General features: G+C 34.3%; 1 protein-coding gene across 7 annotated transcripts in view; it reads left to right on the top strand.

Moving 5' to 3' along the window:
• LOC129240080 (solute carrier organic anion transporter family member 74D) overlaps positions 1-15,284 on the top strand; it is a 149,582-nt gene that overhangs the window by 35,366 nt on the left and 98,932 nt on the right. For 6 of the 7 annotated variants that reach the window (XM_054875561.1, XM_054875557.1, XM_054875563.1 and 3 more), the window contains exon 3: positions 452-495. The exons of the other annotated variant lie outside the window; for it this stretch is intronic. The gene's annotated coding sequence lies outside the window, so the exon portion shown is untranslated. The remainder of the gene's footprint in view (positions 1-451; positions 496-15,284) is intronic. 7 annotated transcript variants of the gene reach the window in all.

Below are 15,284 nucleotides of genomic sequence, written 5' to 3' on the forward strand. Positions count from 1 at the left end.
GAACTTTTACAGTATTCTTGAGAAAATACTCCTAGCCTAAAATAGCGCCTACCTAACAGCCAATGACCGGTGTCTCTAGTCACAACCTTCGAGCTGTTCTCTCTTGAGAGGTTGAACAGTTCTCCTGACTTTTTCTTATCTATTTGCGGCCAAATTAGCCTGATTGTAACCCAAGTATTTTCTTCTCTTCATGACCTATTAGCATCTTGGAAAATTCCAGAATGGTAATCACGCCCCAACTCATTCGGCTACGGCGGTCGGTTTAAGTAGATATAAATTATAAATTATAATTGGTCCATACATCCAATAACTGAATTTTGAATTTGTATTGACTTGCATTATATTAAACTTTTATTATTATTCCGAACTTACATGTTTACTTGATTTAATTTTATTTTGGTATGATAATAATAATAACTCGAATTAATGGTATATTTTTTCTTTGTTGCAGATCACATAAACCTTTCGAATACTTATATTAAGCAGTGCTAAACAGTAAGTGGCAAATAAATATCACTAGAAAAATTGTCCCGTGAATACAACTATGAAAAACGTTTATTAACAGATTTACAAATAACTAATAATTTTTTCACCCTAGGTGGCCACCCTATTCCTTCGTAAAATCGGTCGCTGAGTCTGATAATCCACTCAATTTTTTTTCTGTCATGTGGTTTTTGAGATATCGTCATATAATGATTTTGGATTAAAGAACATAAGGCAGACAATACAAATTTCAAATTTCTAAAGAAAATGTCAACCAATCAAATCAAGTGATTTGTTTATAGTGCTTGGATTCATAGGTTATTTTGATTGTAAGCTAGTGTTGTCTAGCTATATACATATAGGTATGAGCTATTTCATTGAGGCATTTTTATGTGTTCGGTCCATATCTCCAGTTAAATTCATGTAGCGAGATGCCGCCATACTTAACCGATTTAAATATGTAAGTTACGATTATCATTGAAAATACATTTCAAAGGCGTCTGAATAATACAACTGTTTGATCTGTTATATTAGTAATTTTTCTCAAAAGGTTTCGTCTAATTAAATTAAATATATCCACGTTCTCCCCTGCTTTTGCTCCAAGTGGTTTTTTATAGTTTAAGGTCAAGATCACAATAAACCTAACGTAAAGAGCTGTGTACTCATATATTAATAATATTTCTATGAGCACCTTGAGACCTTGACTTTACAATATAATCGACGATTAGCCGAACAATCTGGAAATAAATACTTTGTTAGCGAATTAAAATATCTGACCAGATCATATGTTGATAAAATAAATATTTATTAAATTAATACAAATACAGGTTTTTCGTTTATAGTAAAAAACGAGTTGTCAAAAGGAGATGACTGGCGTCATAAAATGATTGATTTTAGCAAACAAATTCATATTTGTGTATTTACATATTTATGTATATACGGATATATTATATGTATTTATTTAGTAAAACAAGCTTTTTTCGCAGAGAATCCCCTTGTAGTTGCGAATTGTTGTTAGCGACTGAGTGCGTGGGAGTCTCGGCTGGCGCGGAACTATTTTTGCTACATTTTACGCAAATTGGCTTCGCACTCGTGTTGTCATCTGCTAAAGGGTATTTTTTTAGATACATAAAACTTTCAAATTAGGCGTCCAAATGAACCAATATGCTTTGAAAATTTACTAGCAACTTTTAATATTTTACAAATCACAAAAATTTATTTCCAGAATCGGCAATCATTAAACAATTTTCAAATCATCTATTTTGTGTTTAATGATGAGATCCGCTTCTAGCTGAGTGATAAGAGAAATTGTTGTATTTAGATCAACACTAATGTAAAGGAACAAACTTCCCAACTCATGCAATGGCCATGCGATTAAACTCCTCATGGAACTTAAGCTGATATACTTGCGATTGACGTCTTGGAAGTCCACCTACATTGTTAGCGAGACAAGGCCGATTATGATAAAATAACACAAAACGAAAACGTTATTATTTGAAATTATTTTAAAATAAAAAAATGTGCACATTCTCTTTTGTATTAAAAACAAACACCCATTATGCATGCACGCATATTTAGTACATTAATTATTGTGTTATCAGTTAGAAAATAGTTCCGATTGCGTATCTAAAACAAAACAAAATCCCCTAAATTATTCACAAAAGCAAGCAATGCGTGAGAAGAACAGGAACAAACAAAAAAACAAAAGAAATGTAACAAAAAAAACTAAGTATTTTAGTTAATACATATACATGATACAGATTTGATTTTTATAGGGTAACGAACTTATTTGAACCACTTTTTTCGTACACGCATTATATATACATTCGAAACTTTTATTTGCTTTATAGCCTGTGTTTCGGTTTTTTTTTTATATTTTATATGCTCTTTCTTTGCTGAGAAGTTGATAATGCGTAGACTTTTAGGTGCTGAACGTAGTAAAACAAAGGGAGCCCCGTGGGAATGTTTGTTGTCGCAAAATTGAAGCTGATAATATCTCACACCAAAAATTATGTTCTTGCATATATTTATTAATATATGTACATATGTATAATACACTTATAAGTAGATAAAATACAAGCATGCATTCCTAATACTTTTTATCTTAATACGCGCAAATCAAGTGTCACAATGATCGTAGTCGCCGTTACCGCCCAATCGATTTCGGTGAGATTTTGGGTGTGCATTGCACGTTTCAGCAACGAGGCATAACTTTGGAACTATAAGTTATACATATGTATCACATTTAAATTCGGTGTGGAGATATACATATGTACATACATATGTAACTAACATATGTTCCGATTTAGAAATGAATCTAAATAAGGGTACCTCTCAAAGATGTGATACATTCAATGTGAGCAACTAAAAAAAACGAAGGATCAGTGCAGCAGAATCATTTAAAATAAATTGCCCACTACAATGCACCGATTTCGAAAAATTTCGCCACACTATGTAGTATGTGTAGCTTTGTGGCGAGCTTCATCACCCTACCTAATGATAAAAGGGAAGATTTATTCCCAAAGAAAAGCTTTAATCGTACCTCAAACTATAGAGGGTACCCGGTGAAACACCAAAATTAAGAAAAAACATTTTTCTAATAGCGGTCGCCCCTCGGCAGGCAATGGCAAACCTTCGAGTGTATTTCTGCCATGAAAAAGCTCCTCATAAAAAATATCTGCCGTTCGGAATCGGCTTAAAACTGTAGGTCCCTCCATTTGTGGAACAACATCGATAGTATGGTTGCTAGGATTATATTAGTAAGTTATTAAGTTTTTAGCGAGTCTAATTGCAATAAATCATTGTGTTAGATTTGTATCAAAGAGAAGAATTAAAATTCACCGCGTAGATTTTGCTTACTTACGAATAACCATATAAACCCATAAAAAGCGTTAATTTTAAAATCACCAACAATCACTTCAAGTTTACTTATGCAAATATATTTTTATTATCACAATGAGTTTTTACGCATCGCTTCCGAATGGCTAAGTATATGATTCTCTATCTTAACACCGAAAACACTTGCACACAGTCTGATTGTGCACATTCCGAAAGTAACCCAAGCATCACCATTAACTGTAAGTCATATAATATTTTGATTTTCACAATATTACTAACCTAACTGTAGTGTTTTTCTGTATTTATAATTAAAATGCTTTAAATTTCAATATTTTCTCGGCTTAATACCTTACGCTACAAAATTCACCTATAAAATGAATTTTGCTTGAAGCTTAGGTCACTCAATATATTTACAAGTATATGAAATAATATAAATTCTGGTAAACCCCTATTCTTTCTATATGTGCATGCATACATAAATACAGTGTGTTAAGAAAATCTTTACAAGGAGGGAAAATTGTTTCACGCTTTCTTCGTTAAATAAATTGTTGGATTATTGAAATTTAATTGATTTAGATTTTCTATTAATTACTATATTTTGAGTTCCATGGCCTCAAAAAAAGATTTGAGACAGTGAGATGCTTTATTTGAAAATTTCGAACAAAAATACGCTCGTTTCGACATTCCAAGAAAGTGTTGTTAATGCCAATTTTCATATGTCGCAAGAGTCTAACATTTTCTGACATACCGTAAATAAATATTTTCAACCAATTGCCTGTCCTATTTTGACACTTTTCTTCAAGCGGGCTCAAATATTTCCCTATTCACATAATAAATGGATTTATATCTATTGTCTCCACAACTATTACATACATAATTATAAGTCAATTTGAGCGTGTGAAACAACTATAACACTCACTCTTAAAATGACTCGCAAGAATTCTGGCAAAATCTAACGAGATTTGCTGAGTTTCCGTCTCATTTTTCTATCTTCTCGAGCAAATGTTCTGTGTGGTCAATCGGAGTCAAACTATTATCATTTCTTGTCAGCTGACTCTTGGGCACGAATGGGATCTTATATACTTAATTTTTGGGCACAGAAATATTTTTAATGCAATTTCATTTTCAATTACAGCAGAATGAGAAATATCAGTCCTATCAAAGTTATAGAAAAATAAATAGCTTAAAATCCTCCCTAAAATGGTTTTATGAGACATTGAAATTAAAGTATTCTTCAAATTTTTTTTTTAATAAGTAAGCCTTAAATACGAAAAATCGTTATAATTTGTTTTAATAAACGACCAATTTATTTAGAAACGAAAAAGTAGAAAATGATTTTGTCTCCTTAGGAAAACATTTTTGACACACTGTAAGTGCATTCCTTATCAAGAATTTTGAAACATATGGAATATAATACGTAAAACCACATTGATAGTACAGCGAGGGTCTTCCCTATCACCACATCGCTAAGCTATGCAAGGGATTCCCCGCAAAGCATTTTGTATCCACAGCTTTGGACTATAAAAGTCAACAAAGCAAAACTCAAATTACAGTTTGCATCTTTAAGTCGCTTAAAGCAAATCACTTGAAAAATGGATTTTAAAGTGTGTCTACTACTACTCGCATTTTGTGTTGCTATGGCGAATAGCTCGACACCCACCGTGGATCCGAAATTGCAAAGACATCGTCCAGTTGCTGTACCGCCGCAATGGTATAAAATCCGTAAGGAACGCTCTCCTGATTATGGTTTAGCGGGCATTGAGAACTCACGGCAAGACTTGGTCAAATATTCTTTGCATAGGAATATCTAGGGGAAAGTATTTTTGCAAATAAAAAAACAAAAATTAAGTATTTCAACCAACGACTTTTTTAATAAATGTTAAATATTCAATAAATGTTAAATATTCAACCTATTATAGTATTTGCGTCTATTTTGTGGGACTATGGATTTTGAAAAAAAAAACCACACAGTTGAACTTAGCATTGTTTAATTCAGGCAAATTCGAATACGAATTTATTTAATAGAAACCACCATTCACTTTCTCCACAGCCTATTAGCATAACCTACATTTAAACATGAGCCTATAGAATATCGATTTTTCTACAAAGCGAATGCATATATTTGTGACGATAATTATGTCGTTGTATTCGAAATGGCCACGTGCCACTTGGCTATATGTCTTTCAGATGGGCTGGCATTTATTGATTTTTTTTCCAATTTCAAAACTAGCATACTTAGAAGAATACATGCCTGTATATAAGTATATCGTTAGGTGGATAATATTATGGTATGAAAAGCTCATTCAACTTCCTTCTATGTACTACGATTTCCGTTACACTTCGGGTTGAACTCACGGTGCAAGATAAAAACAGTGTGAACCAAGAATATTGCAATGCTCAGGTAAAAACTTAGTTGGAGTAGCTTCCCCCTTTAATAACAAAGTCTGGCATTGCATATGCACTTATGTTGTAGGCCGTGGGTAGAGACGAAAGTGGTATGTGAGCGCTGTGGTACCAAAACTTATTAAGTTGACCTTGATAACTCGTCTGGATTCCTGAGAAACAAATTTCAACTGTCTAGTAGGCTAATTAAAGTCAACTACCTCTACAAGGTTGTACGTCATGTGGATTACTAGGCACAATGATGAGATTAGCGCACAAATATATTTTGCGGCTAACTACCATTTATTCGATAAGGAACCAGTTTTTCTCCTAAGTATGCGCTTTCAATATAAATAATTAGTTCTTTGAGAAAGGAACATATCTGCTAGTAGAAGTGTTGTGCGCTTAACATATCTTTCTTCCCTAATATATATATTTTTTTTTGACGAAACAGAATTTCTGAAATTACTTTAAAATTGGCTCTTATTTGGTATAAAGAACCGATTTCCGAGGTATCTGGTCAGCAAAAACTATCATCAGAAACTGTCCAGAAATCTAAGTAACAGCGATGGAACAAACTTAAACTTTTGTGATAATCTGACGAATTGGTGAAATGTAGATCTGAAACTCGTCCAATTTGACAAGAGCCAATGATGGGTTCAGGTCTTAGTTGGTTCCATAAATTCATATACAAAAGGCACAGAGACCGTTGGTGCAGATTCATTGCCTGTAAAATAAATAAGTACTTCCTGAAAAATCGGAACAGGGCGGTAGTGGAGTTTTTTACTAAGCTGAAAAAAATCGATCTCGGAGCACAATCCATTCAACCTTGGAGACATAGGAAGAAGGATAACAGAAAAAACTACTTTCCTTTGAAGCGGTATTCGCTGAACTAAGCAGGCACACTTTTGGGTCAGATGTTGTGTATATATACATATGTGTGTATATGTTTATACATATGTATGTGAAATGAAAGATATTGATGTTTCTGACTATTTGACGTCAGAATGTAGTTTAATAGTATTATTTTAAGTTATTACAAAGTTCACAAATTAATAATGATTTATAATGAAATAGAAATTGAATTAAATGGATTGAAATATTGGTTGGTTGGAAATCGTTTAGTAGCAGCGCACTCGATACCGTCGTTCTCTCCGTAAGTTCTCGTTGCTAACTCAAACTTCTTTGCTCATCTTTTGATCGATGCCGTGGCGCTACAAGGCGACACAAGTATGAGTTCCTACCTTACTAAAGTTCACTCCCACATATACCTATATGTATATATAATTGACGCTTAAACCATTTTTGGGTGTTTGGCCGAGCAACTTCTCCTGGGGGTTGATGTTGTTGCAGAAATCGAGAAAATTAGAGTATTAAGGCGACTCCGAACGGCAGATATTTTTTATGAGAAGCTTTTTCATGGCAGAAATACACTCGAAGGTTTGCCATTGCCTGCCGAGGGGCGACCGCTATTAGAAACAACTTTTTCTTCATTTTCGTGTTTCACGAAGATTCGAACCTGCGCACTCCAGAATGGTAGTTACGCACCAACCCATTCGGCTACGGCGGCCACCCCAAATTACCGCCAAAAATTACCAAATGTAAATTCCTTCCTTGATAATAAATGTTACTCATACGAGATGTCAAACTTACACAATAGCAGGTTTGGAGTTAATTGTGAGAGAGATAAAAATAACTTCTACTATCTCAGATTCAATTTAGTATTTATAACAATAACACTTAAATGATCTTTGAGAAAGACTTTCAATTAATATTTTGCGAATTTTTCTCATACCAATTTACCAACTAAATGAGCAGAGTGCCACTAAAAGAATTGTCATGGCTATTACAATCGTGATAAGCTTGAGCAGTGGCATGCACCTCAAATCGTTCATTATCACTGCTATAAATGTTTTATTTATAGGTTGCGAAGCACTCTCCTGAATTATATTACCTCCAATGCTGCCACCGTCAGCGAACGCACATCACAGCTGCACACTGAAGAATCCACTTCGTTCAAAGTTATTAATTTACCTTTCAGTGGTAGCGCACGACTAATGCAACATACTATAAAGCAGCAACGAAATAGTAATATACCCTTACTGAACATTTTCAGCTAAAATTGTAGGTAATATTTCCCCCGATTTACGATTTTTTAGCCAGATTTTGCCACTAAGCAAATATTTTCACATTCACCACATTCCCTTTATAATTTGGTTTCATAATTAGCTTTCCATTAACCGAAATTGGCCTAGTGGTGCAGTGACATTTTTTTCTAATAATTTTATACTGGAAATTTTAGTCAAGATAAATAGAAAATTTCGCCTGTGTAAATGAACTTTTTTTAATTTTTAAATAAATATTACATCAAACAAGTTCACCATCTAAAAAGCAACAAAAAATAGTACCCATTGACGAAAAATAAATCGCTGAAGCAATATTAAAACCCGAGTCCAGAGTCTACTGACATCAAAGAGGATATATTCCCAGGAGGAAACGGGAAAAATTAAGAACTCCTAACCACAGCAAAGTGGAAGCAAAATTGGCATCCCATTATCCGAGTCAAGTAGTCAAAGTTACGGAAAACAGGCATATACTAATTAAATGCACAAAAGTCTTACCAAAGATTTTTTTGAAGTCTTACAGAAGAAGCAAAAAACATTATAAAACTTGAAAAAAAATATATAATTATGTAGTATTAGTCTTTTCATTTAAAAGAGAATTTTAAATACTATACTTAGGACTCATATCAGACAGGAAGCTTACATGGAAATCTAATATTGAAAATAGGGTTCAAAAGGACATCATAGTATTGCAGAGATGCAAAAAAGCGGTCCGAATCAAATAGAAATTGACACCTCGTATCACGCACTGGCTTTATACTTTGCTGGTTCGATCTATTTTACTATATGGAATACTTGTGTGGTGGCCATCAACTCAAGAGGCAAGTTATGCAAAACTGCTGAGCAGGCTCCGAAGATCTGCGTGTTTAAAGATCATGGGCGCTTTAAGGACCACCCCTAATAAAGTGATTGCGGGGCCAGTGAACTTGTCCGCTCTAAATCTGGTAGAAAACACGTGACCAGCGCTTAGGCTTAATAGTATGGCGCTATGGAAGACACGGCGGATTGGATACGTTTCTTTATGACATATTATGAGTAGTTTTAGTCAAGTAATAGACTACTCTTTCCCTAAACTCACCTTTGACAGGCTCTTAAGGACTAGCATCCCGTCAAGATGAGAATGACAAACTCAAAGACCATGGAGAAGAGAGGGAAATAAATGGAGCTAATATAAATGGAGCTAATATTTTCTTTACTGATAAGCCGTAGAAATAAATATTTAAGCCCTTTACTTCAAATATACTTTATTAGTTGCTTGGTAAAGATTCACCGCTTTTTTGTGGGGAATATCGTGATACGAATAGTCTCCTAGGGTTTTATGCTGACTCCAAAGCTTTTGAAGACTTCACATTGCCTGTTGTTATTGTAAGAAAGAACTGCTATATTTTTAATATCCCAGGATCTGTCCTGCCCTCATTTGGCACGTACAAAGACCCCTACATACATACATACATATATAGTGAATTTCAATGTCAGAAAAAATTCAACTCGTCAGAAAAAAACAAAAAAGACTACATGTATGGTGTTTATTTAAAAATCTCTATAATAACAAACTTAAAAAACATTGCATCTACTTTAAGCTGGGCACAGACGGAAAACAAATGCAAACAATCGGTTGAAATTTCAACAGATTGATGCGTATGTGGCAACCCGCTAACAAGTAAAGCGAAGAACGTTCGTCAACAGTTTCTTAAATATTTCAATAAAGGAGGCAAACTGCAAATAAATTGTTGTTTTTTATTTACACAAAAGAATAAAAAAAAATTGAATTAAAAATACTTCATATATAAATACATAATTAACTTCAAATTAACTTGAGTATCTAGAAATGGGGGAAAAATTATAATCCAACATAAACATGTCCCCTAACTTTTTAAAATTATACTTACTTTTCTAAGAAAAATAATCCTTCATTTTTCAAGCAGCGTTCGGCTGTTTGTCATTGTTGATTTCTTCCGTTTGATTGAAAACCAGCAGATAACTCAGAACTTTCTCCCACAAAAAAAAAGAACGAATGAAGCAAAAATTGCTTTAAGATTGAAAATACAAACGAAAAGCGCAAAATGTGTCGCCAGGGTGACAAAATCCCGTCTCTCTTCCGCGTCCGTCGTTCTCCTACGAACAAAATGTTTCCCTTTCAAATGTTTCCCTGTGTAAATGCCACTTTCTTTTGACATTTTAAAGTGTGCACATGAGCGCTCAAATGACAACATTAAGCAAAACATTTATTGAAAGGCACCCATAGTCTTATCTACTAGTGCATTTCGTAATGTAATATAATTATTTGCATATAACATATAAGTAAATATAATAATGCATAATTATATTTCAAATAAATAAATAACTTACGGAGGACCTCAAAGATTTGTTCAAAAGCCAGTCATCATTAATAGAAAAACATAAAGAAGTTGCCAAAAGCTAATACGGAAAATTTGAAAAAAGAAATCTTCCTCTCTCTCTTCTTTTCAAGCACAAATAAATGCCATACTTACAATCATTTTTTTCCGCGTTCGATGTTCACTCAGCAACGAACAGCCTAAAACTAAAATCATTAACAAATCCACACGTGTGTGTCAAAATGAGTTTCAACCGATTGTTTGGATTTGTTTTCCGTTTGTGGCCCGCATTGCATCGAATTCATTCTCACATGCTCCATTATGGTGAATTGGTTGAGCAAAATTGTATACAAAAGTCGTCTAACGACGCCAAACATGTGATATTGCACAACAACAATGTTGCGAGCCATAGCATTCAACCGACCGCAGCCTGCATCGCATTGCAGCCGCTCATTACACATTTTTACAGCAACGTCATCATAGATGGCCTACCACATTCGGTGGCTATGATGCTGGAGGTGTTACCGCTTCAACATACCATTGCCCGTCACACGTTACTGCCCTCTGCATTTGATAAAAAGAATACAAATTGTAATGTGCAACGCGTGGCATTTCCCTTCTCATGTAACCACTTTCTGTGGCTTGCGCATATTGTTTCCAACCCAGACACGACTGGAAAATATTGCCAGTCTAACAGCATAGATACATACATACGCATGTATATTAAAGAAATGCATGTGCAAAGCTACCAAACCGACTACATAGATGTTGCACCGACTAGTTAACCACTCGGTATCGGTGCTTAACGCTCCCTATGCTGGGGAATACCAAATTTCACGCCATGTGGCATACTGCGCTGCGCATTTCACTTTCATTATGATGTAGTTTTCATTTTGTTGCTGTTGTTACAATATTGCGGTGCTATGTTCAGTAGTGTTGCCAATTGGTATGTGATATTTATAGTAATTTATTTTTCGATGTTATTTGTGTTTTTTATTACTTTTGGCAATCTGGCCATCACCAAATTTTATATAAATTCTTTGTGAGATGTTCGACAAGTAGGAACATTTATCAGCTAAAAGTACCCAAAATTATACAATAAAATCAATAATATCAGCGAAACGTATGAATAATGCAGGCTCCCACTGTTGTAACTATAGCAGATATGCAAATTGATTGGGATAGAGGTCAACGTTAGAAAACAGATATAAATAGTTACAAGAGTGTGTAAATTTGGCTATTTAAAGCGACGATTTCTGGCCTTATCTCAGCATTTTTCCAATAAAAATGGGTCAATGACGCCAGCGCTCCAAAATTAAAAATCACTGCAACCACATTCTCCACAGTGCGCTCGTTTTTCAAGCGTAAAACGACTAATTTCGTTGCGCTTCGTCAAAATTTCTAGCGGAGAAAGTAACTCGCATAAAATTGCATATGATTTAATGCAAACAACGACAATGTTGACCACTCTGTCATAATATTATATATGCCATAAAGTATTTGTCAAAAAAGAATTTCTATGAGAAAAAAACTGTTTTTACCCTTTCTCTTGTAAATAAATTTCTGGCTTACTAAAATGATTATTTTTTTTATTAAATACATGTCTGAATTATTTACTTACGGTATTTGGCTACTCAAAAGTAACGCATAGATGTCAGTAGTAAATAATTCCTAGGCAATGCCTTTTTTCTGTCATCTTTCACATTTGTCAAGTAGACAGATACGATAGAACAACGAGTTAAAATTATTGAAACTTGTTATGAAAATAGTCGATCTTAAAATAAACATATCGGAAAATTTGTGATTTTTTGGTGGAAATAATCACCCCGACAAATAGTACATTCGTCGACAATTCAAAGATTCGTGAAAAAATTTCAATAAATTGGTTTTGACGACCAAAAACTGGACGTTCTGGAATATTGCTGCTGATTAGCTTAAAGTGTTGCTGAACAAACTTCAACATCCATATCTGACGTTCTCAACAATTAGGCAGCCATGAATCGATTATTTGGCAGATTTTATCTGCACATAGACTGGCTCATGGTGGGCATTTCATTTATGTAATTTTTCTCATATAAGTGACGTGTTTTGAATAAAAAAAAGTGAAACCTAAAAAAATTGAAATTTGTCTATGTTTTATTTGAAAGAAAACTCAATCCGTGTTTGCAAGTTTTTATGAAGATAAGCTATTTGCTTATTAGGATGATTATATGGGGAGATATACTCCAATAATGTCCAACAAAATTATGACGAAAGCCATTAAAAGCATTGGAATACGAAATATAACTCTAACTGTCAAATTTGGCCAACTTTATGTTATAAATTAGAGCTGTATTTCATGTACAGTGGTTAAAAGATTTTTTTTTTTTTTTTTTTTGTGATAAAATAAAAATAGTGGTTTTCATTTAATATCGCACAGTAAAGGCATTTGTTGCAAACTTCGCAAAATTACATGTCACAAATCAGCTATTTGTTTTTATATGCAATTTTTTTTGAGATAAAATGGCAAATATGCGAGGCACTTGTCAGTTGTATTTCAAACAATTTGTCGTAAAACATTATTAGCTGTTACTATAGTTGTTATAACCATACCTAAATTAATGCGTAGGTCGTTTTGCTTGTATGCTTATCTCTCTCTAGCGCATCAAATCTTTATACGGTTTGTCATGGGTGCAGTAGTAACTTTGCAACTTTGCCAATGTTACTTAAATGACACTTAAGGTCTGAACATTTTGAAGTCACCTTTGACAAGTAGTTCAAAAATTTGGGCATATTAAAGTGACAAGCCCACTTTTAAGCTCTATTATGACATCGATAACAAATTTAATATTTACATATAATATCATATTGTACTTATATGGCTAGTCAAGAATTGTGGAAAAATATTGTACAAAACTCGAAAAAAATATTGGGAATATGGGTACTAAAAAAGGGAGCAGAATTTAAAACTGTAATATCTGAAATTCTATGTAACTGCAACGTAATAATTATTATTCACATCATCGAGTAGCCTTTAGTAGATGTATGACGCAACTGCCCATTTTGCGATGAGTATCGATAATACACATATTATTAGAATGTCATCGACCATCTCTATCTTCTTAGAGAGACAACCATTGGAAACATTGATAAGTTTCTGAAAGAGACTGATCTGTTAAGATGAATATAATATCAATCAATTATCCATTATAAAACTACTTTTAATTTAGAGACAGCCAAAAGCCTTTGTTGTTAGCGCTGTTAAGCCGTTCTTTGTTAAGTAATTTATTATTGCGCAAATGTTAAAAAAATAAAATAAAAAAAATAATAATAAAAAAATACATAAAGGTACTATCTTGACTTCTGCTAACAAATGGCGAGTTATTTGGTGTCTCAAATATAAGGAAAAATACATACTTATTCGAAAAAAAATCAATTTTACAACTAGTATATGGAAGGAAGAGTTGTGTCCGCTTACATTTTGTTAGCAATTACTTTCAGCTTCTTCTTCTGGAATGGCCAAACGTCAAATCCATCCACTCATACCCAAAACTTTGTAGTAAATACTGGCTCATAGATGTGTTAGTGTAGATATTAAAATACATATGCATGTATATGTTTGAATACATTTGCCAGCAGTTTGTGTTGCTGCTTTATTTTATGTTTACGGTCGTAAATTAGGCTGCACATTGTTGACATTGAAATAAATTGAACTTGACTTTGAACGAGTTGCTATATATTGTGATTTGCTAAATGTTTTTTAGGCAATTATTTTGCGAACACTTCACTCATTTGCAAACGAACATGCCAACATCCATACTTTTTTATTACTCACATATTTGTGTGGAATTAGTTTTTTGGTCATTTTGTGGAAAGTTTTCTGATATGTGTGAAATGTAGTTTGCCTGTTTTTCGAAGTAGCTAACAATCACAATAAACAAACATTAGCAACTAGTTATGTACGAGTAAGTACGAACAAACAATCGTGCATGGTAAGTATATTTGTCTATGTACATACATTTAGAAAAATTTCGCTCAGATTTGCAGTGATTTCAATTATATTGGGATCTGTTCTATATGTATGTACCTAAAAATACGTGCTACGAATGGAATAAAAAACTAACCTGCGTTGACGATGATTGAACCCTAATTAGGCATACCACGAAAATATTTTCCAAAAGGTATACACAAAATGTCAAATTTGATGGTGTTGTATGTATATCCGAGGATATATATGCCGTCCTCTGTTAGATATTTAGCCAAGCTCCTCCTTCAATTTATGGTATGAGACATATCAATTGTTTTACAAATCGGTGGACCTATAAACTTGTGCCAACTCCGATGCCTGCTGAGGAAGTGCTCTTTACCGAGGATAGCATAGCGAAATTTGTAGTGTTACGAAAAGGCAATATTCAAATTGCACTGTAAAAAGTAATTAAATTTATTTTATATAAACCCTTAACTTCATGCCATCCAGAGTAGTGCTTGACAAGAGATACAGTGAGGTGCTGCCAGAGGCTCAACTGTGGTCAAACTCAGAAAATGAGCCCGGCATTTTCACAGATGGCTCCAGGACCGGGCACGGCTCCGGCTCTGGAATCCAGGGGAACAAAACTGCACTTTGCTCTTGGAATGCATGCATCTGTGTTTCAGGCGGAGGTGTATGCTGTTCAAGGCAAATCTATATGTGTCTGCAGCGACAGCCAAGCTGCGCTCATGACCGTAGACAGCCCCCAACCACTTCAAGGGTAGTCGAGTCCTGTAAATCCAAGCTGAACTATGTCGGTAGACATAACAGACTGATGCTAACATGAGTGCCGGGACACGTAGAAACCGCGGGTAACGGGATCTCTAATTCTTTAGCCAGAAATTGGACTCAGGGACTATAGGAGGCTGGTTGGAATGATAACGGGCCACTTTCTATGGGCAAAGTACATGGGAAAAGGTGAGCATCTGAGGCAGTGCACTCTGTCAGGCATATGGAGAGGAGAATGAGACGGGGGACCATTTTCTGTGCGTCTGCCCCGCCTTCGCTCGAATCAGGCTTGAGGTCTTTGGCACTGATGTGTTAAGAAGCGACCATCTTGGCTCCTTGGCACCACAAAATCTACTCAGATTTCTTCGGAGGTCGAGTAGATTTAAA

This window comes from Anastrepha obliqua, chromosome 3 (assembly GCF_027943255.1).
Source record: "Anastrepha obliqua isolate idAnaObli1 chromosome 3, idAnaObli1_1.0, whole genome shotgun sequence".
Lineage (NCBI taxonomy): Eukaryota > Metazoa > Arthropoda > Insecta > Diptera > Tephritidae > Anastrepha > Anastrepha obliqua.